The 24,837-nt window shown below is 43.6% G+C and overlaps 1 pseudogene; it reads right to left on the reverse strand.

The window, feature by feature from the left end:
* LOC136114557 (fibroblast growth factor 10-like) overlaps positions 1-6,839 on the reverse strand; it is a 119,554-nt pseudogene extending 112,715 nt beyond the window's left edge.
* Positions 6,840-24,837: the final 17,998 nt, after the last annotated feature.

Below are 24,837 nucleotides of genomic sequence, written 5' to 3' on the forward strand. Positions count from 1 at the left end.
TTTCTCAACTTCCTACGTGTGGGGATGCTCTGATCCTGAGCATGGAAGAATGCGATCCAGCTCTCTTGGGCCCCTTTTCCTTCAAGCAGTCTTGCCCATGGGATTTCCCCCAGCAATTGCTTGAAAAGGCCGAAGTTAGCCCTGCCAAAGTCCAGGGTTGCAATTCTACTTGCTATTCTGTTCCTTCCACACGAGATGCTGAACTCCACCATCTCGTGGTCACTGCAACCCAGGCAGCCCTCAACCTTTACTGCTTCGACCAGACCCTCTTTGTTAGTGAGGATGAGATCCAGCAGTGCACCTCTCCTAGTCGGCTCCTCCACCATCTGCATGAGGAATTTATCATCAATGCACTGGAGGAACCTCCTGGACTGTGGCTGGCTGGCTGAATGGTCCTTCCAGCAAATATCAGGGAAGTTAAAATCACCCACAACAACCAGGGCCTGTGACTGTGAGGGCACTCTCAGCTGCGCATAGAAGGCCTCATCAACTTCCTCAGCCTGATCTGATGGCCTGTAATAGACACCTACAACCGTATCACCCCTGCCAGCCTGTCTCTTGATCCTGACCCATAGACTCTCAACTCGTTCCTCATCCGCTCCTGGGCAGAATTTAGTACATTGCAGTTGCTCTCTCACATAGAGAGCAACTCCACCACCACGCCTGGCTGGCCTGTCTTTCCTGAAAAGGGCGTAGCCATCCATGACCACATTCCAGTCATGTGAACTGTCCCACCACGTTTCTGTGATTGCCACCAGATCATAATCTCCCGACCGAACATAGGATTCTAACTCCTCCTGCTTATTCCCCATGCTGCGCGCATTGGCGTACAGGCATTTCAGGGAGCGAGCAGAGCACACCAATTTCTCCCTAGGGGCACAGGAGGCCACCCGGTCCTCATCCGTTTTAGAATGCTGCCCCACTGGGGCAAACCCAGCTACAACCCCATCCCCCTTCGAGCCTAGTTTAAAGCTCTCCAAATGAGCCCAGCTAATTCTTGCCGCAGCATCCTTTTGCCCCTGCGAGATAAGCCTTTCCCGCGTAACGCTGTCCGGACTGGGGTCTTATAAAACCAGCCATTATCAAAAAAAACAAAGCCCTGCCTGTAGCACCAGTCTTGGAGCCAACCATTTAGAGACTGAATTTTCCCATTCCACCCCACATCGTCACTTGAAGAGGGAAGGAGTCCTCCTACAAGCGATGTATTTGCAATCATTCATAGCTATAATAAAATACTTAACAATAATCCAACAGCAGAGCTTAAGATGATGTTACTCTTATATGTTCAAAAGGAAAAGAAAGAAAGAGAGTGGTAGAGAGGGAAGGAAAACTAAGGTATAAGACAGAGAGAAACAGAGTAAGATATCACGGAAGGAGAGACAAAGAAATAGGGATATAGAAAAAAAGAGAGAAGGAAAGAGCAGAGAGAAAGGAAGAAAGAAAAGGGTGAGGGATCCAGCCACTCTTACGGCTCCACAGCATGGATGGCGAGACTTGTATGATGATGTATGACCTCTGGTGTCCCACGACGAGGATGCTGGGGTTTGTAGTTCAGGAGTGCATCATCCTCTGGTGTCTGGTCCAGTTCCCGTGGCGAGGCTGGTGGGTGGAGGGTCCTCAGGGTGGTGGGTTCCCTACCAGTGCTGTTTTAGGTGAGCTTTTTTATAGTCCTCTGAGTAGAGGAAAGTCCAGGGGGAAGGGGTGATTGGAAAGATGTACAAGTCTCGACAAGTCTTGGGCCATGTTGAAGGGTCTCAGTTTTTCCCCTTTGTGTGCCAAGCTGGGCATATCAGAAGATGGAGCTATGTGCTCTCCGGCATGTCCCCCACCTCTGGTATCGGCCAGCCGGCCTGGGCTGTGGCTTGTTAGCTTGTTGTTGATATGTAAATCGCAGTTCACCCTATACTGAATGTGTCATCTACTGCTACAATGTTTGAGGCATGATTCCTTTTAGCCTTTGACAGTCCTGGGGCTGGAGGAACTAGTTTTGCCACAGTGTTTCGGCCATGATCCTTATCAATACACAACAAGCAGCAAATCTAGGAAGGCACCCTTATTGGTCATTTCCTTAAGTACCTGTTCCAAGAAGTTATCGTCCAGATAGTTTAGGAATCTTCTGGACCTGTTTGTCCCAGCAGTATGATATTCCCAGTTGACATCTGGCAAGTTGAAGTCCCCCATAAGGACAAGGGCAGATAACTTAGAGGCTTCACTTAGTTCCTCACGGTCATCCTGCTGTCCACCAGGACCCCCAGGTCCCTTTCCCCTACACTGCTCTCTAATAGGTCGTTCCCCAACTTATACTGGAACCTGGGGTTGTTCCTGCCCAGATGCAAGACTCTACACTTTCCCTTGTTATATTTCATTACATTTTTCCCTGCCCAACTCTCCAACCTGTCCAGGTCTCGCTGGATGGCAGCACAGCCTTCTGGCATGTCAGCCACTCCTCCCAGTTTCATGTCATCAGCAAACTTGCTGACAGTGCACTCTATTCCCTCATCCAAGTTGTTGGCCTTGAAATACAGGTGAGCGCAGCCAGCCCAGTGATCTTCTATCAGGGCTGAAGTTAGCAGCGCCCATGTCCCTGTTTGCGTCACCTCTGGCTGGGAGCTTAGGTGCTACTTCGGAGATTCCCCAATAGCGAGGTAACTAAAATAAATTTGCTCTTTGCAATTACATCCATGGCCTCTGGCTCTTCTTGTGACCTGCCTGCATTTGTGTACACAGTCACTATTATTTGTTTAGGAAAGCATGGTTTTGACAGAGGAACTTAGACATTAAATAGCCTTTAATGTTAAACAGACTACAATTTTGTGGGCTGGCTGGCTGGATAACCCTTTGCATGTAATTGCATAGTTTAGACTACCTTAATGATCCCACATATATGCATGGAATAAGTCCAACTGGGGATTAAAATGGCATTCTGGTTTTACATCTACATGTGAGATTATGAAAAGCATAGATTTTATGAATCACTTGCAACATTTTGCTACACAGACACCCTTGAAACTAAGGTACAGTGATTATTTACTTAAATGGTCTCAACCTATGTGCTTTTAAAGAAAACACAATTTCCCACTGCAAATTATAATGACTGTTAAAGAAGAACATACAAATGTTTGATCGATCTTCTTCTAGAAAGATCCTAATTGCTTTGTATTTAAAGATGTTGTACACTATGCCTGACTTTGTGATCTAAGTGTCGTTAGCAAGATGCAAGCTTTAAGATAATGGGAGTTGTCGAGGGTTAAGATTGCGGGGTGACAATCAAACCCTGGCAGATGTGTTGTTAACCTCCTCTTCCCCCCCCCCCACTTCCCCCTTTTGCCCCTCCCTCTCCCCCCTTCCCACTCAGGACAGGCGATCGGGAGGGAAAGAAGGACAGAGAGAAGAGAGTTGGAAAAGTTAAAGATGTTTTACTAATGCTACTAATAAGAATAGAGAAAATAATACAAAATATACAAAACCAATCTTGTAAGTCTCAGCAACTGCAGAGCCAGCACCCAAAGTCCTGGATTAGACTCTGTAGCCAACCGGAGCTGGATTCAGTCTGTCGCTAGGCCTCAGTTCACAGGGACGACCAGCAAGGTCCTCTCCTAATGTCAGCCATGAGGAAAAAAAAAGGGAAAAGGGGAAAGGCAAAGGGACGAGATCCTCGTGATCTCCCACTTTTATATGAAGTATTCACGTGAATGGAATGTTATACACCGTTGGTCAGTCTCTCGATCACCAGTTTCTCGTTGCCCCTCTCGCGAGATGTCCATCCGTGCTTATCAATAAGTTTGCATTCCATTGCTAGGTTTAACCAAAACATGTGTTGGGTTCTCCAGGAAAATGCAGCTAATATGAAGGCTTTAGCTGACAGGCAAAAATTCACTAAAAGATAAACTTGTTTTTTAACAAAACCAGGACAGGAGTCTTTTCTTAACTGGACGTAAACCTGGGGGACAGGATACAGCCATGTATAACAATGGCATTTGTTTGCATTTACATGAAAAAAAAAATACATTATTCTTTCTTTCAGTAGATACTCTGCAGATATGACAATAAGCATGACATCGCCAAGAATGCCAGTTCTCTTTCTGATACACTGCCTGGAAAACTGGAACACACACACACACACACACAAACAAACAAAAAAACCCACACAAAAACAAACAAACAAACAAAAAAATCACACTATAGTTACAGGGGGTTGTTCTTGCATATAGACCGAGAGAGTTGAAAGATTTATATGTGTATTTTAGTGTATTCTACCTCTTTGAAAGATCTCACAGAAGCTCAGGCATGTGTGCAATTGCAATTTTACTCACTGAACAGTTCTGTTAGCTATGTGGGACTGCTCAGATGAGTAGTTATTTCTCTGAATATACTGTTCTCAGATTGTGCCCCTTATAGCCTTTTTGGCAGCAATATTCTACACAGAATGGCTCGGTGTTCTCAGAAATGCAGACAAAGCTTTCAGAATACCATTTTAGGGGATTTACACTGTCCTCCTCCACAAATAAGAGTAATCCAAGAAATACAATGTTAGGACAATAGTTCCACACAAATTAATCAAAGTGAAGCCTTCATCATAGCTCTGTTTTTCAAGAATTTGGTTTTTCATGAAATATAGAAAGGGAGGTGGTAAGATTCAGCTACTTTGATATCTAAAGTTTTTACATACATCAAGTGCATGATAAAGTATGAAGTTGCAAGGTGGAGCAAGTGAAGTAGTGACAACACGATACAACAGCTCTCTCCTTTTTTGCAAGCCTATATTATGGGTATTTAATAAAAAACCAGCAATATCTATCATACAGCATGGCAACCTGCTGAAGTACACCATACTTTACACATTAGCTAACAAAGGATCCACTTAAACTTAATTTGTTTAAATTTAACAGAAGATTTATCCCCAGGTGTAACTGGATTTATTTAAAACAGTCTAAGAACCAAAACATGGTTCTCCACCAGTGAAATAAGTTAGAGAGTTTCCTGCAACACATGCATAGCAGAGCTTATTTTTTCAGCATGTTCCTATAGTGGGATGCAGTCACTTAAATTACAATGCAATATATTGTGGCGATTACGAATGACGCATACCAGGACGCAGACAGAAATTCACACAGAGGCAGAGATCTTGTTCCGGAAGGAGCGCAGAGCCTGGCCAAGCTGAGAGCTGACTTAGGCCTAGGCTAACTTCTTTATTCACCATTTACAATTTTTATAGGACTAGGATGTTTACAAAAGGTGTTTTTCCACTAATTGTTTTTAAAAACACACTAAACTCATGTGATGTTTGTCTCACTTGTTTTTCCACTCGTTCACAGACCAGGCCCAAGGACATTCACACATCCCAGACACTTGGGGGCGGTTATCCGGCCCGAGATACCATTCTCACGAGTCTGGGCGATAACTTTTTGCAATTATGAGAAAGATACTTCAAAGTAATCTGTCCAAGGCCTTTTATATATTATTATGTTAGTATTATATCTTCGACCGTCCAGATGGCCATGTTAGTATTGATCTTCCTTTATCATCCAGGTCGCAGGAACCGCACATCTTGCTTTCCCACATTTTACTTTCCAACAATATATTGTGATTTACTGTAGTTACTTCAGTTTGAAATTGCACAGGCAGGAAAATCAGAAAAAAAAGGGTACATTTCTAGCACTGACAGTCAAAAATACATTACTGGAAGCATGCTATTACTAAAAGCCTAATTAATACTATAGAAAAGCTTGAAACTACAGTCATGGAAATGGCCATATGACTTTTAATTTGAAATAATTTATTTTGTTGTTGTTTTTTTTTTTTTTTAAAAAAAAGGCAATGAAATGCATGAGGTCTGTGGGAATCCAGCCCCAGATGCTTACAGTGGAGGAAGTAGTAAGTAGTATAGTGGTGCCACAACCCGGGAGCCACAGGGCACAGCACACACGCCAGCAATGTGGCATGCATAAACATCGCTTTACCGTGGGTAGCTCCGCCCTGGCTCTCAGTGCCCGCCAGATACCCCCATGGTGGAGAGGAAACCCAGACAAAATCCCAGCTTGAAGGAAAACCCCTTTTGTCTAGTTCAGGGAGAAGAGTCTGTGCGTGTGGTGGAAATTGATGCACTGTTTCAATAAAGTGTTCTTGTCAGGTCACTTTAATGACAGAAGATAATGATTTTCAGATTCGCAAGAAAATGCCCTGCCACATCCTTACAAATCTTTCTAATTTGATGTTCTTCCAGGCAAAGAAACAAACTGTGCTGGGCAAAGCCATTTGCAAAACAAACGTAACCAGAGAGATTTGCAGATATGGGGTGGTAGGGAGTGACATCCCAGAGAAGTCAGCCCACCCCACCTCGCCTCTGCCCCGCACCCCCTCCCCACCAAGGCATCACCTTCCCCTTCCCTCCCCAGTGAGAGGGCTTGGGTGCTTGGGTTGCTGCGCCCACCACAACTGGGGTGCTCAGGGGAGTGGAGGAGGACGGGCAGCAGCCACTGCCCTGCACCGCAGCAGCAGAGCAGTACTTACTGAAGGAGCAGTTCTCCTTCTTGGTGCCGCTGACCTTGCTGTTCTTCTCAATCTTGAGAAAGTACTTGTTGTAAGAGTAGAGCTTCCTCTTGCACACATCTTGGAGGTGATTGTAGCTTTGCACATCTCCCCACACTGGAAGGAGAGAAGAAGGACAAGGGCAAAGAGGAGAATGATGAAGAGGAATTGGTGGCCTCCAGAGATAGTATGTCTTGGCCAAGGTCATGGCAGGTGACAGGCACAGAAGACACCAAGAAGAGCAGCAGCAAGCAGCAACAAGGCAGGTGGGAAAATGCTGAGTCACCATTTATCAGTATCCATTTGCACATTGTACTGAGACTCTAGGCGCTTGAAAATGTCTTATCAAATGAAACATACTGGAAGGGTAAGACCTGGTAAAAGGCAAGTAGAGAGCCAGTGGTTGCTGCTCCTAGTTAGATCCCTCTGAGCTTTGATGTGGCCTGAAATAAGTGTACCAACATCCATAACTTGGGGACAAATCACCTCAGAAGTTGCTGCCTTTTAATCTTTTCTGTTGTTCCTCAGAAAAAAGAGCTGTTGTTTTTTTTCTGGGGGGATTGCTATGGTTAATCCTCTTTCCTTTTTCTCTCCCCCCCCCCTCCCGACACACTCCCCAGCCTGGTTTGAGACTTCCCAGTAGTTGTTTTGTTCTCTTCCTCACTCCTTTCTTCACCATCTTAGATGCAGAAAGGTCTGAAAAATAGATGACAGCAAAGTCAACAACAACAAAAATAATAAATAACCAGCAGAAAAGAATGCTGGAAGGGATTTTTCACACACCTCTCTTTACACACACACACTCGCACTTTGTGGTCTTGTACCTTCTTCTGATCCCCACCCCCTTGCCTTTTTGCAAATCTCAAACCAGTTGCACAATTCATCCTTTCTCATTGACAGCCCTAGAGAAGACAATTTCTTTGTTTTGCTTTGAATTCTCCAGAACGGTATTAAAAGAGGGAAATAGAAATCCCAACTTGTCTCTCCCTCTTCAGTTGTAAACGAGGTTGGAAGCTGTAGCCTAAATGTCAGCGATTACAAGTCAGATGTGGGATGTGGCTCTGATGGTCAACCCTTATTTGCAGGGGGTCAAGCAGGGGTGGGACATCTGAAATCCTACAGTTGGAGTGAGTGAGACCCTTCTTGTCTTTAAAGAAATCAGGGCCCTAAATGACCATTTTCTAATTGCTGACATGACTCATTTACTGAATCACGCATCTGACTTCAAAGCAAAAGGGGCTTTATTGGGATTGCAAAGGTTTCCTCATAAAATCTGACTGAATGTTTTACCTTTTCCTTTGCCAGAAAGAAACAAAATTTCCATTTTTAAAGCTATTTTAAATCAATTTTTCAAGCTATTATTTTCCTGGAAGGGTGTATATTGGTTTTTCCTTTGATTCCATCTCTCCCAATAGATTTGTTATTTCACATACTGAATGTTATGACGGATTCATATTTCTAGTCCATTACTGAACCAACTTTCCCAGTAATTAACAGGCATCTTCCATATGATGTACTATCTTTTAACACCAGGATAAGGGATCAGGGACTGACAGATTATGGACAGCATGCAAAACACTAAATTTTGGTTCAGTATTTAGTATTATAAAATAACTGTTTTGGAATGCAAGTAGGTGGAACATTCACAAAGAGAACAGAGTAGCAGAGAAATTAAGTGGTACAGAAACGTAGTGAGTTACTCCATACATAAAACCAGAACTTTTTTGAAGTAGAGGTAGTTTAATAACACAGATCAGTAGAATGCAATGGAAAACTGCCTATGCAATTACATTTGGCATTTGGCGTCAATCTTAATTTAGAAATCAGAAAATGCAGAAAAGGACAAATAGTTCTAAAATTAGACTCATTCATTAGACTAGGGTGTTAAATATATTGTTAACTTCACAACAGAAAATAGAAATTATTTTCTCCAATTATGGTGTTTATTCTGGAGAGAGTTGGCTCCTAAATTTGTGTTCAGCTTCTGTGGGGTGACATTTAAACAGTCTTAAATATGAAACCATTTAATGTTAGAATCAATATGATTTATGATGTTGTTTATGGTACTTCAGAGTATCAGAGTATTTATTCTGCATGTATTTGCACTGAGTGCAAAGCATTTCAGAAAATTTTTGGTGAATCTGATTTAGGCTTTCCTTTTGTGGCAACTAATAAAAAGAGAAATAAAATCAAAATGAAAAGGAAAAGCCTACTCTTTGATGAATACCTGACAGCTTACATGTACATCTACAAAGCTGATGCCAGTGTTTGCTTGCTGTCTAGGTCAGGAAAGGTACAACATGTAATTTCTAAAAGTGAAGTTATTTTGATTCCAACAGCTTAAATCATAAATTGTTACTGTAATGCCTTAAAACTATACATTTGAAGAAACCTTTCATTTTTTCTCTTTTTCCTGTCAAATGCTGGAAAATACAATGAATTGGCATTTTAGGATCTCTGGTGGCAGGAGAAAAAAGCAGTGTGGGGGTCAAACATATATTTAACTCCTAATCCTTTAAAAAATAGGCATCCTCTTGAATTTAATCTTCTCAAGAAGAGTTTCTACAAAAAGTAGAAAATATATTTTAAGGATTTTATTTTGGGCTGTTTTCTTTCCAAAGAATGTTCAGGGAAATGAATTGTGCAGGTGGATTTTAATTAAAAATAGTCTAAACAAAATATATTTTATACTTCTAGCAATTGCTTATGTAATTTTTTTTACTTTTGATCAGCAAGGATGGATGCTTTTGAGTTATTTTTCTCCCCTGTGGTAAGTAGATGACTGGGATCAGAGGAGGAATATTTTAAAGTAGTTAGAATAGGTTTTGCCTTGTATGGTTTATCTTAGGCAAGGCATTATCTTTTCTGGTGTTGTAAATAAGTTCAGTTTATGCCTTTGAGTATTAATACCATCATCTTACTCTCAGATGTTGCCAGCCCCTCAGTTTGGATTGCTAGATAGCAATCATGACCATTTGCTGCTTACAGTATGATAAGAGATGCACATGCATCTTCTGGTCATGGGACCCAATTCTGTTCTTATTCAAGGTGTTGGGAAATTTGCCAGTGATTTCATTAAGAGAGCTTTGGGCCAGGAATGTCACTTCCAGAGAAGCAGCTCTACCAGAAATGAGGCAATGAACGCCAAATGTAAGTGATGGCTCAGATGTCTCTTTCTATATCTCAGTTCTGAACTGCAGAGCTTGACAGCGTTATAAAACACTAATATCAGTTATAAAGAAAAGGCGGTGACACATAATGTCCACAATCACCAACAAGCAATGAGATGAGCCATTTGATTTGAGATGCAGTGCTACTTGCTGAAACCTTTACACTGTGGAGTTCAAGTCCACCAACAACAGGGATTGAAGGCCATTGCATTTTATAGAATCATAGAATCATTTTGGTTGGAAGAGACCCTCAGGATAATCGAGTCCAACCATATCCTAACTCTAGCCCTAAATCTTGTCCCTAAGAACCTCATCTATACACCTTTTAAACACCTGCAGGGATGGTGACTCCACCACTTCCCTGGGCAGCCTGTTCCAGTGCTTCACAACCCTTTACAAAGAATCACACACAGAATCGACTGGGTTGGAAAAGACCTCAGAGATCATCAAGTCCAACCCTTGGTCCAACTCCAGTCCGTTTACTAGATCATGGCACTAAGTGCCATGTCCAATCTCAGTTTAAATACCTCCAGGGACAGTGAGTCCACCACCTCCCAGGGCAGGTCACTCTCTCTGTCAAGAATTTCTTTCTAATATCCAGCCTAAATTTCCCCTGGCAGAGTTTAAGCCCATGCCCCCTTGTCCTATTGCTAACTGCCTGGGAGAAGAGACCAATCCCCACCTGGCTAGAACTTCCCTTCAGGTAGTTATAGAGAGTGATGAGGTCACCTCTAAGCCTCCTCTTCTCCAGACTAAACAACCTCAGCTCCCTCAGCCTCTCCTCATAGGTCTTGTGTTCAAGTCCCTTCACCAGTCTTGTTGCTCTTCTCTGGACCCGCTCCAGCACTTCAATATCTTTCCTGAACTGAGGGGCCCAGAACTGAACACAATACTCCAGGTGTGGCCTCACCTATGCAGAGTACAGGGGAAGGATCACTGCCCTTGTCCTGCTGACCACGCTATTTTTGATACAAGACAGGATACCATTGGCCTTCTTGGCCACCTGGGCACACTGTTGGCTCATGTTGAGCTTCCGGTCAATTAGTACCCCCAGGTCCCTTTCTGCCTGACTGCTCTCCAGCCACTCTGTGCCCAGCCTGTAGCGCTGCAGGGGGTTGTTGTGGCCAAAGTGCAGGACCCAGCACTTGGCCTTGTTGAACTTCATCCCATTGGAATCGACCCATTTTTCCAGTCTATCCAGATCCCTCTGCAAAGCCCTCCTGCCTTCCAGCAGGTTGACACTCCCTCCCAACTTGGTGTCATCAGCAAATTTGCTGATGATGGTCTCAATCCGCTCATCTAAATCATCAATAAAGATGTTAAACAGGACTGGACCCAACACTGACCCCTGGGGGACACTGACTGGCTGCCAGCTAGATGCAGCCCCATTCACCAGCACTATCTGGGCCCAGCCCTTCAGCCAGTTCTTAACCCAGCAGAGAGTACACTTGTCCAAGCCATGGGCTACCAGCTTTTGCAGGAGTATATTATGGGAGACAGTGTCAAAGGCTTTGCTGAAGTCTAGATAGACCACATCTACAGCTTTCCCCTCATCCACCAGGTGGGTCACCTGATCATAAAAGGAGATCAGGTTGGTCAGACAGGACCTGCCCCTCCTAAACCCATGCTGGCTGGGTCTGATCAGGGGACAAGCAAAAAGGATCTGAATTGGTGAAGAAAGGATTTTTATGAACTAGATTGTGTTTACATTTCCAAACTGATCCTAGTCACTTGTAGTTTCTCTATGGGAAATTTTTTTTATGCAATGCTGAAAGTTGCTGTGGGATTTGCACTTGAATATAATAAATTGAGCTTGATTGGTGTGCAATTTGGAGGCTGCAAATTAAACACTTAAAGTCTTGGTGAAGACTATTGTATGGGAATATAGTGGAAGAATGGTGAGGAGGTTGGTTAAATGTAAATATGCTCAAATGACCGGCAACTATCTGTAGAAAAAGCACATACATCACACTAATTGTTTTACTGACCTTGTGGGCTTGACAAGTAGAACCTCTGTGTTAAATAACATAGGCCTGTGAGAAACTCTAAGGCACCTTATCACTGTGTCTGAGATTCCTGCTTTGTTATGAGAACGAGTGTGAGGCTGTGCCTGCTTGAAGCCTTGAAATACAGGCTAATGCAGCAGGCCCAGTGATCTCCTACCAGGGCTGAATTGCTGCAGTGTGTGTCCCCACTTGTGTTACCTCTGCATGGGAGCTTAAGTGCTACTTTGGAGATCCCCCAGTACAGAGGTAACTAAAATAAAACTTGCTCTTTTCAAATGCATTCACGGTCTCTGGCCCTTCTTGCGACGTGCCTGCATTGGTTCACACATTTGGCGTTAGTCGACAGTCGCTAGAAACAGCCATGCTGTGGTTTGCAAAAACACCAAGGACAGGGGAGGCCTCGAGGGTGACTCCCCAAATTCCAGGATGGCCTGGTACGGAGCGCTGGGCCCCCGTGACTGCTCTCCTATCCGAACTGGCTCCGCTGGAGGCATGGCCTGAGATTGATGATGGAGCGGTGATTACCCCCCATGTGATTGAAGTAGCTATGCTAAAGTTTCCATGGAGAGCGACACTGACTTCTCACAAATTAGTGGTGAGATTGAGATTGTTATTTATTACTAGTCTTAGAGGTTTTGATCATGAAGTTGTTGCATTGCAGAGTAAAATAACAGAATTGGAAAAGAAGGTTGGGATTTTACAGGATGCAAAGGTGATCACACAAGAACTAATTACTGTTCAAGCAGAGCGGTGCTATGAGCCACAAGATAATGTAGACTGGTTGCTAGTGTGTATTACTAAGGAACAAAGGGATAAATATGGAAAAAGTGAGTTTTTGAGTTCTCAGGTTTGTGCTCTTACCACAAAACACTCTTGGAATCCCAAGGAATGGGATGGAAATATTTGGAGTGAATCCTCAGACTCCAATATTGAGATCGAATTTGATCCTGAGTTAAATGTCAGGGAGTGGTGGGAACACAACCCCCCATACAAATGATACAGCAGCAGGAACAAGCAGATGAGGGGGGCAGATCACGTGTACTCACTCTCCAAAGGAGTTAACAGCATTTTCAGAGATCGCTCAGAAGAAGAGTGGGGAAGGAATACAGGCACGGTTTTGGCCAGCTTGGGATAGCAGAGCTGCGTCTATCCATTTATTAGCAGATGAAAAAAATGTATTAAGCCCTATAGCCAATGATGATCAGATACAACAATGATATGCTGAGCTGCAAAGTGTCAGAGGTCCTGACAGGCAAGATATTATTGCATCTACATTATATCAATGTTTATGTGCAGCAATTATAACAGCATATGCTGAACCTGTTGAATCTGTGTTGTCCCTTGGTGCACAATGGAGGAGGATATTGATTTAGTGCAGCAGATGGGAGTGCCAGCAGTGACAAATCCTATGGGTAATGCAGGCACTCTAGCAAATACCTTGATGGGAATTGGAGCTGTAATTTCAGGACCGTCTGTTTGGGTGGTGTATAAAGGAAAGCCAGCAAAACCAAAAGGAGTTACAGCACAAGTGATGCAAACACAAATGTGGAATGATTTAGTACAAGTTGCTATCCCACGATCAGAAATGGGTGGGATCATACCATCAGCAATGTTTTGCCGCTAGCAAAAGTTAATGCTTATGAAAAAAAGCCAATCAGCCCTAGCCACACCGCCAATACTGCATCCACCCTCCACCCCACCTGCCACCTCGATGCAAGACCAGTTTACCTTTACTTGGCAACAAAAGCAATATACTTGACGAGTATTGTCTCAGAGATACAAATACAGTCCCTCCGTTTGCCACCAAATGATAGTAGCTGATATAGCACTATGGTTGGATACTGTTACTGTTTGACATTATATAGATGATCTAATCTATTGATTATGGCAGTGTCACAGCAAGAAACTAAAGCAGCTGCTGAGTTTTTGAAGGTGCATTTACAGGACCAAGGCTGGGCAATTAATCTGACTAAAATGCAGGGTCCTAGTGCTACTGTACTATTTTTAGAAATAGTTTGGCATGGACAGTTTAGAGAAATACCAGATAAGGTACAGCACACACTCCAGCAGTTTTCTGTACCAGCTGCAGTAAAACAATTACATGCCTTTTTAGGATTTTCAGGGCATTGGAGAACTTTTATCCCTACATCTTCTGTGGAGGAGGATTCCCCTTGTGAAGGGTTAATAGAAGAGCATGATAAAGTTGATCCACTTGAGTCTCAAAACAGTAAGGAAGCAGATAATATGATCTCTGTCAAGCTGCATGCTCAAGCTCTAAATGTGCATATAGCTTGTGGACATGGATCAGCTTATACTGCACACACATGGGACACTGCTCACAATCCAACCCCCTTGCTATTATATACTTGCAAAACATGCACACGTCATTGTGCTACTTTTACACAGCTACATTTAAGAGCATGGGAAAAGATAAAACGTGGTCAGTGGGCCTTGAATACCTGTCAGGTCGATTATATGGGCCCCCTACCCCCATCTAGGGGGTGATTATATGTATACATTGCTGTGGATACAGTGTCAGGACTAACTACAGGGGAAACTGAATTATTCACACCAATGGATTGTGAAGTGGGACTGCAGCCTATTGATCTAGATGTAAAAATTCATATAATAACACTTGAGAATACTGTATGGTTTTGTACCCTGACTTCTCCTCTTATGTTACATCTTTTGCTAATATCAGATTCCCAAGTTCTTGTATTTCAGGTACTTTCAGTGAACATCTGTGTTTTATCTAGAGGAGACAGCATTGGAACAATGTTACTGGTGTCACAAACCCAACATCCAACTGAAGTCCAATCTGAAAAACTGCAGGCCACGACTTTCCAGTCTGTGTGGGTGATTACCCCCCACCAGGTTGTTAAACTGTCACGGAGGCACCCCAAGGTTAGTTTAAGGGACAACAGGGTCCAAAACAACTTTTATTAAACCAGTGAGAAACAGGGTTTTAGCACTCCAAAAGTGACTTAAAAACAGCTTGCAGGCATACATACAAGCTTCTCCATGGTTAGGAGGACTTATGATTTCCTAGTTAATTTTTTAACCACTTTAGGAAGATAGAACATGTTTTGATATTGGAAGAAATACACAGCTTCTATTAAATCCATTGCAATAACCAGAGAGTAAGAAAACATCTAAGATTGTATTTTTTTGTTGACAAAATGATCATTAGATCATCTTACAGATTTTCTCGAATTCCTGTTGCCAATGCTAAATAAATGCTTAACAAATTTTCTTGTCCAGATAGAGCTATTTCAACACAGACTTTATTCAAAACCTCCTGGTGAGTATTTTGTGTATGTTTGTCCCTTTACTTATCCACAGAGGATGATCTGTTGTGGCCCCTGACCACAAAATTTTTACTCTCTGCATCAAACCGCTGCTGAGCCTGCTGCAGTCCATAGTTCAGGATGTCAAGGTCATCTTGTTGGTTTTGTTTTGTTTTGGTTTTGTCTTATTTTTGATTTAGAGTATAGCTGAACATAACAGAGTATTGATTAAATAATCTAGTTAAATTAATTGTATGTAGAACTGAAACTATTATGTGACTGAATCTTTGCAAGTTCAAAGAAAATCTGTTTGTCACCATAATGTGACTTCTCAGGCTTCACTGGGTTGCTTCTCACACTATCAATCAAATACAGAGTCCTCTGTAATCATTATACAGTGCCTCTGAGCTCAACCTACTAGCTGGGTCCCAATGATTACTGAAGAGATGGGTTTCTACAGTCCTGGCAAGAACATTCTCCATCCAAAGCAGAACATGCATTCTTCTCTCAAAAATCATCTGTTTCTTCTGGGTCTTCTCAATATCCTCTTCCACACTCTTCCCCTCTGCCCAGCAATTTGCAGTGATATAATACGTCTAAAGAATATACATAGGAATCTAGATCCTAGGAATTACATTCAAGGTCCCTTTGAATTCTATCTCATTTCCAGGCTCAGCAGCGAAACTGATTCTATTTTCCCAAAATCTCTGTACCTCCTCACAGTTCCTCCTTTTTTTTTAGGCTTTTACATTTTGCATGTATTGTATTCTGGTTGTGTATGTGGATGACAATGGAAGGTGAGATAATCGCATACACTTGACTCTGGTTTAATTTTAATTTTAACAATCCTAGCTGAACCTAGTAACAACGAAGCCACAGGCATGCAAAACCAGCAAAATTATAGACTGTTGAGGGAATCTGAGTATAGAATCATAGAATCATTTTGGTTGGGAGAAGAGACCAACACCCTCCATGCTACAACCTCCATTCACGTAGTTGTAGACAACAATAAGGTCTCCCCTCAGCCTCCTTTTCTCAAGGCTAAACAGCCCCAGCTCCCTCAACTACTCCACATAAGACTTGTGCTCCAGGCCCCTCACCAACTTCGTCACCCTCCTTTGCACTCTCTCTAGTACCTCAATGTTCATCTTATGATGAGGGGCACAAAAGTGAACACAGTATTCAAGGTGGGGCCTCACCAGGGCCGAGTACAGTGGCACAATCACTTCTCTAGTCCTGCTGGTCACACTATTCCTGATACAAGCCAGGATGCTGTTGGCCTTTTTTGTCCACCTGGGAACACTGCTGGCTCATAAACAGATCCCGTTCTGCCAAGCAACTTTCCAGCCACTCTTCCCCAAGCCTGTAGCGTTGCCTGGGTTTGTTGTGACCCAAATGCAGGATCCGGCACTTGGCCTTGTTGAACCTCATACAATTGGGTTCATCCCAATGATCCAGCTGGTCAAGATCCCTCTGTATGACCTTCCTACCCTTCAGCAGATCAATACTCCCACCCAATTTGGTGTCATCTGCAAACTTACTAAGGGTGCACTCAATCCCCTCATCCAGATCATTGATAAAGAGATTAAACAGAACTGGCCCCAATACTGATCCCTGGGGAACACCACTTGTGATCGGTCACCAACTGGATTTGGCTCCGTTCACCACAACTCTTTGGGCCCAGCCATCCAGTCAGTTATTTAGCCATCTAAGTGTACACCCATCCAGGCCATGAGCTGTCAGCTTCTCCAGGAGAATGCTGTGGGATATGGTGTCAAAGGCTTTATGTAAGTCTAAGTACACAACATCCACAGCCTTTCCCTCATCTGCTAGGTGGGTCACCTTGTCATAGAAGGAGATGCAGTTGGTCAAACAGGACCTGCCTTTCATAAACCCATGTTGACTGGGCCTGATCACATGGTTTTCTTGTATCTGCCATGTGATGTTACTCAGAATGATCTGTTCTGTGACCTTCCCCAGCACCGAGGTTAGACTGACAGGACTGTAATTCCCTGGATCCTCCTTCCAGCCCCTCTTGTAGATGGGTGTCATGTTAGCCAACTTCCAGTCAACTGGGACCTCCCCAATTAGCCAAGATTGCTGACAGATAATGGAAAGTGGCTTAGTGATCACCTCTGCCAGCTCTCTCAGCACCCTCCTGTGGGAAACTACAGCAGGTCTGTGGAATCCTTGACAGAGAGTATGGGAATAGAGATCAGCCTTGAAGACATTAAGGTTTACCCTTGAGAAGGATGGGAGTAAAGGAGTATCCACAGATATTAAGTTGTACCCATGAGAGAGAAGGGAGTAGAAGAGTAACATGGATGACAGAGGGGCAACGAGAAACCGGTGACCAAGAGACTGACCAACTGTGTATAACATGCCATTCACGTGAATACTTCATATATAAGTGGGAGATCACGAGGATCTCGTCCCTTTTGCCCTTTTCCTTTTCCCTTCTGCTTATGGACGACATTAGGAGAGGACCTTGCGAGTTGTCCCTGCGAACTGAAGCCTAGTGAGAGACTGAATCCAGCTCCGGTTGGCTACAGAGTCTAGTCCAGGACTTTTGGTGCTGGCTCTGCAGTTGCTGAGACTTTCAAGATTGGTTTTGTATATTTTGTATTATTTTCTCTATTCTTATTAGTAGCATTAGTAAAACATCTTTAATTTTTCCAACTCTCTTCTCTCTGTCCTTCTTTCCCTCCCGATCGCCTGTCCTGAGTGGGAAGGGGGGAGAGGGTGGGCAAAAGGGGGAAGTGGCGGGGGGGAGAGGAGGTTAACAATACATCTGCCAGGGTTTGATTGTCACCCCGCAATCTTAACCCTCAACAGCATGTTAAAAGTCATACTACATTGCCAGGTTTCATAACAGAAGGAAACGCAAAAGCAGATTCTCTAGTTTCAGCGGTGACTTTAGGTCCTGTTCCTGACGTTAAGCAACAGGCAATAGCCTCACATCATTTCTATCACCAAGGTTACTGTGCTTTGAGGTGATAATTTGGCATCTCAAATTCTGAGACATGTACTATTGTTGCCGCATGCCCTGATTGTCAAGGTCAGCATATTCCTACCTATTATGGCACCAGTCCCCATGGCCTTCAAACCTTGCAAATTTGGCAAACCGATATCACGCATGTACCTGAATTTGGGCGCTTGAAGTATGTTCATGTCTCTATAGACACCTTCTCTTCTACTGTTGTTGCCACTGCTCATACTGCAGAATCTGTACGAGATGTAATACGTCATTGGCAGCGTGCGTTTTCCTTCTTGGGCGTTCCGCAACAGGTAAAAACAGACAATGACTCAGCATGTGTATCCCAGAAAGTTGCTTCATTTCTACAGCTTTGGGGAGTATCTCATGTTACAGGTATTCCTCACTCTCCCACAGGGCAAGGCATTGTGGAATGCGCTCATGGAACACTCAAGCGTTTTCTTCAAAAACAAAAAGGGGGAATGTTGGGTGAACCACCTGATGCACGCTTGGCTAAAGCCACATATGTTTTAAACTTTTTGCATGTTTCTGATAATGTCCAGATGCCACCCATTCTACGTCATTTTTCCTCTTTAGTGGCTCAAGAGAGGATGGGTCCAGGGGCAAAAGTGTTGGTGCGGGATTTGCGCACGGGACAATGGATGGGTCCACATGAATTATTAACCTGGGGGAGAGGCTATGCTTGTGTCTCTACAGATCAAGGACTGCAATGGTTGCCTTCCTAACAATGATTGCTGCAGCTGCTGCATCTTAGATGCCTTCACAGACAAAGACTAACATGTGGATTACTTTAGCCAACATGACTGGCCAGGACTCCATATGTACTCTATGGTATCTCCGGAAAACCCGTTCCACACATGCTTGGTTGGCATCCCCCTTGACGACTACAGCAGCATCACACAACTGTTTCAAAATAGTGGTTGGTGCAAAGGCATTTCAACAAACTGTAATAATACCAGCATGGCACTTTGGATTAATTGTCTCCCAGAAATAGACATTGAACCACAGGAACTGGAATTGCTGGGATCTGTGCCCATGGATGCTTGTATCCAGCTGATTTGTGAAAAGTGTCAGGACCATATGCTAAAGCATGAATGGATAAGACTGCAAAACGTTAATGCTACCCTTGACGACTACAGAAATGAAACTTGTTGGTACAATGCCTTGCAGAAGAATCCAAGGGGTGTCGTTAATAATGTGGGACAGTAACCCCGAAAACTCCCGTATGGTGGATTCTTGATCTGCGGAGATAGAGCCTGGCCAGGAATTCCTTCTAATGTTGTTGGAGGACCATGTAGTTTGGGACGATTAACTCTCTTAATGCCCAATGTATCCATGACAGTAGATCACAGAAAAGCAACATGGGAAAAATGCTTTTTGCATGCATATAAGTCAAAATGTGATGATAATGTAGATTTTTGGGGATCAGGGTTAAGGGTTTTAGGATCTCTTGTACCTGGTGTTGGCACAGCTAAAGCTTTAAATACTTTAGAAAAATTAGGATGTTGGCTAGCTAAGCAAACTAACAGAACTTCTAAGGCTTTAAGTGGACTTTTGTTAGACGTAGATTCTGCAAGACGTGCTACACTGCAGAATAGAGCCGCAATAGACTTTTTGTTATTACCTCAAGGACACGGGTATGAAGATTTTGATGGTATGTGCTGTATGAACTTGTCAGATCATTCTGAGTCAATTCATAAAAGTATACAATTGTTGAAAGAGGGAGTACAAAAGTTACAAGTTGATGATAGATGGGATTGGTTAAATAAATTGTTTAGTAGCTGGGAGCTTTCAGGGTGGTTGTTATCAGTAGTGAAAATGGGACTGATCGTTCTGATGACCATTGTGGTTGTGTTACTAATGTTGCCATGCATGATTTCTCTGCTGCAAAGGGCCCTGCAGCAGACAATGAAGGCGACTTTTTTGACACAAATGCAAAAAGGGGGAATTGTGGGAAACTACAGCAGGTCTGTGGAATCCTTGACAGAGAGTATGGGAATAGAGATCAACCTTGAAGATATTAAGGTTTATCCTTGAGAAGGATGGGAGTAAAGGAGTATCCGGAGATATTAAGTTGTACCCGTGAGAGAAAAGGGATGTACCCATGAGAGAGAAGAGTAACATGGATGACAGCAAAATTAGTCAATGAGATGTTACTGCTGTAACTTGTAACCAATAGTGAAGAGACACATGAATTGGTAAAACTGTATAAAAATGCACTTGTGGCAATAAATGCCATCTGCTACTTTCATCCTGGAAGAACTTGGTCTATGTCGTTTGTCCATCTCAACCGTGACATCTGGTGACCCCGACGTGATCCTGCACGAAGAAGGATCTCGCATGAAGAAGAGACAACGGTGAAGCTGTGACAGTCGAAGACGAGCTGTGGAGATGGAACCCGGTACAGCTGATAGAGCAGCAGGGGGGAGCTGCCAAATATCCAGATCCTTGAAAAGACACCACACCAAGAGTAGGTGAGCTACCAGGAACATGGCAGGGAACTTATCTAAAGAAGAGGGTGTTATATTATCTACATGGAAGCTGCTTCTGAAGAAGCGGGGTGTTAGCCTTCCGGAACTGACTTTAAGAAAAATGTTACTATGGGGCAAGACACAAGGTTTAGAGGTTAAATCGGTGACAGCATTTAGTGTGTCACAATGGATGGACTTAGGAGATAAACTGTTTGATAATTCTACCCAAGGGTCCAAAGAAGCAACTGAACTGTTAACAATGTGGCGCTTGTTATTAGAGACTTTGAAAGAGTTAAAAGAGCAACAGGATCAGGTAGAGGCGGTGGAGAGGGGTGGTCTTCCTGGCTCTCCTGGGCCAGATTTGGAGGAAAAGGTGAGATTATGTACTATTCCGAGCCCCCCTGTTACTAAAGATTCATCAACACTGCCCCAGTCCATGTTATCTGATTATATGGTGTGTGCACAAGCACAGGCACGTCGCAAGAAGAGCCAGAGGCCACGAATGCAATTGCAAAGAGCAAGTTTTATTTTAGTTATCTCTCTACTGGGGTATCTCTGTAGCCACACCTAAGCTCCCAGGCAGAGGCGGTCTAAGCAGGGACGCAGGCGCCAATAAGTTTAGCCCTGCTGGAAGATCGTTAGGCCAGCTACGCTTGCCTATATTTAAAGGCTTAGAGCAGATGCAGCTTCTTGCTGTGCTCTGTTCTTTCTCACAGCAAAGCAGGAATCTCAGACATGATAAGGTACTGTAGGGTTTCTCTCAGGCCTATGTTATCTCACACAGAGGTTCTACTTGTCAAGCACACAAGGTCAGTAAAACAATTAGTGTGATGTATGTGCTTTCTTTATACCCCAGCTGCGGGTCACTTGAGCGTGTTTACCTTTCTCCTCCTCGCCCAATCTTCCGCAATTCCCATACATATGGATAAGGGTCCGCAGCACTCTCTTGGAAAGTTAAAAGGAATAGATGAGGAACGTATGTATGTGTGGCCCCGAGATCATACAAAAGCTATGAAAGACTCACATGAAAAAGCAGCGTTGGGTTATATACGATCTCAGGAGGAGCCCCCGGAGCACCCGTCAGAGTGGCGCGTTCAACTGTCTGCTCCGCCGCCATCAATTGTGGTTCCATCATATGCGCCACCACCATTAATCACAGTTCAAACTTCTGCCCCGCCGCTATCAGTCACGGAAGGAAAAAGTGGACATTTTTTTTCCTATTCTCTCTTGCCTAGAGATTCAGATGAGGAGGATTGTCCTGTGGTGAGCCAGAGTGAGTCCAATAACATAATTCCTATAAATTCGGGTCCCCTCAACCTGCCCCTCCCCACTCCAGCGCTGCTGCAGAGCAAATTCCTGAGGGTGGGGGTGGAGCTTTAGAGCGTTAACCAAATTTTCCAAAAAGCTGGGATTTACCTCCAACTTCGATTACAGTTAGACCACGGGACCCTGTGCATTTTTGGAAAAAGATGAAGGGTAAAGCTATGGAAATAGGAGACTGGGATCTATCAGAAAATATATTGGTTCCTTCCCCTGTTGCCGAGCTGCCACTTGTCGAATCTGCTGGATCTATGGCGTTTCCTGTAGTATATAATAATCCTGCAGGGGGGGAGCCCCACGAGCACGTTCCTTATTCCTGGAAAGTAATTCAAGATTTGCAAAAAGCTACTGCCCAATACGGCCCTAATTCCCCTGCAGTTATACAACTGTTTTGTTTGTTATCCATGGAAGCTATGACTCCCTATGATATTTCTCAGTTAGCTCAGATATTATTTTTCAACCTGTAAAGCTCGCGGTGTTTCGAAGTATTTGGTGACAAAGGGCTGAGGCACAAGCAGTGGTAAACATACAATACCCAGACACTTATCCCCCTTCTGTTAGTGGTGTGGATGTATTGCTGGGCTTGGGACAGTATACTAATCTGCAACTTCAAGCGCAATGGCCTCCTCCGGTGCTTGAGCAAGTGAAGGCCATAGGGATGGAGGCTATAATTAGAACAGTGGAGTTGGCAGAACCAAAACAAAGATACACCGCTATCAAGCAGGGTCCTAAAGAGCCGTTTCTTTCCTTTGTTGAAAAATTACAAGCGGCTGTCGAACGTCAGGTGTTTGATGCGCACCTTTGGGGACTGTTAGCAAAACATCTAGCTCGTGATAATGCTAATGCAGATTGCCAGAAACTGACTGAAACTTTGCCAGGGGATCCAACTTTAAAAGCAATGATTACTGCTTGTGCCAAGGTCGGTTCAGTGGAACATAAAATGACTGCACTTGCTGCTGCTGTGGCAATAACAAGAATACAAGATCAAAAGTGCTATGAATTTGGTCAGAATGGTCATGTAAGACTTGTCTGTCCATGTAAAAACAAACAGGTTTCAAAAGCTGTAAGCAGACCTGGCTATGATACAGCCTCAGTAATTTGCTTCGAATGTGGAAAAAAGGGACATTTTTCTAGGCAGTGTCATTCTAAGTATCATTCTAACGGACAGCTACTCCAACAGGGAAACAACAAGAAGAGCGCGAAGGGACGCGCACAGACACAAATGCCCCCTTCAAAAACGCTTTGCAACCCTGGCAATCCGTTTCTGGGGTCAGTGCACAGGCAGCCCTCTGTGACACACTATCAGGAAAAACCAGCGGAACAGCTGGGATGGATGTATCCACTGCCCACACAGTAACTATAACAACTCAAGAGGTGCATAAAGTGCCCCTGGATGCTTGGGGGCCAATTGGCAGGGGACTGAGTGCTTTGTTAATAGGACGATGAAGTAGTACCCTGCAAGGATTAATGGTACACGTGGGGTTATTGATGCAGACTATATAGGACAAATTTGTGCCTTGGTTTCCACAGCGACCCCACCTGTGACAATACAGAAAGGAACACGTTTAGCTCAACTTGTGCCTTTTTTGAGTTCTGTTCCTAGGACTGAGCAAGTTCTTCGTGGGGACAGTGGATTTGGTTCAACTGCAAAGCCACTTGTTTTTTGGTCTCAAACAGTGTCAGAAAAAAGACCACAAATGGTTTGTGCACTCATAATGAATGCTTTTGTCCCCAGCCAGGTGAAGCTTACTGGACTGCTTGATACAGGAGCAGATGTCACCATAATTTTGTAACAAGACTGGCCTCCTTCTTGACCCTTGGTTTCAAATGCTGTGGGGGTGATGGGACTAGGCGGAGTCACAAATGATTTGATGTCAGCTAAACCGATAGTGATTGCTAATCCTGAAAATCAAAGGGCTACAGTGAGACCTTATGTGACCTCAGCCCCACTGAACTTGTGGGGAGGGATTGCTTAGGGCAGTGGGGAGTATGGATAACTACGGATTTTTAGCGGGGGTCACTGTGATGCAGGGTGTTTCTCGGCCCACTTTCGCACTAAGATGGTTAACTGCAAGACCGGTATGGGTCGATCAGTGGCCCCTTGCTCTGAAAAAACTTACAACCCTGCAATCTCTTGCGATGGAACAGCTAGCTGCGGGACACACAGAGATTTCATATAGCCCTTGGAATACTCCTGTGTTTGTTATCGAAAAGAAATCTGGAAAATGGAGATTATTACATGACCTATGAAAGGTTAATGAGGTTATGGCAACTATGGGAGTTTTGCAACCAGGTTTAGCTTCTCCAACAGTTATTCCAATGCAATGGGAAATCGTTGTAATAGATTTGAAAGATTGTTTCTTTACTATTCCTTTAGCAGAACAAGACACGGAAAAGTTTGCCTTTACTGTTCCATCTGTAAATAATGGAGAGCCAGCAAAAATGTATCATTGGAAAGTGCTTCCACAAGGGATGAAAAATTCACCTACCATATGTCAGTGATATGTGGCAAAAGCTCTGAGTCCGGTACGTGCTTTGTTTCCATCAGGGTATTGCTTTCATTATATGGATGACATCTTGTTGGCTGCAGTGACGCCACAAGAATTGGGTGAAATGGAAAATAAAGCACGTGAGTCATTAAATCAGTATGGGCTGGTTGTTGCACCTGAGAAGGTGCAATGACAACAACCATGGCTTTATTAGGGCATGAAAATTTTGGATCAGACGATAACACCACAACCTATAAAGTTCCAAGTAAAAATCAGAACACTGAATGATGTGGAAAAATTGGCAGGAATGATCAATTGGGTGAGGCCTTATGCAGGAATCCCCTCTTCTCAATTGCAGCCATTGTTCAACCTGTTACGAGGAGACACTAATATTTCTGCCCCTCGTACTTTGAACGGAAGCACAGCAGGTAATTGTGGAAATTGAACAAGCAATCAGTAAGAAACATGTATGGAGAATTTATTTGACAGTGCCTGTACAAACAATTGCTTTGATTGATCAATGCATTCCTTTTGCCATGATCGCACAATGGCATGAGAAATGGGGAGATCC

Source organism: Patagioenas fasciata, chromosome W (assembly GCF_037038585.1).
Source record: "Patagioenas fasciata isolate bPatFas1 chromosome W, bPatFas1.hap1, whole genome shotgun sequence".
NCBI classification, from domain to species: Eukaryota; Metazoa; Chordata; class Aves; order Columbiformes; family Columbidae; genus Patagioenas; species Patagioenas fasciata.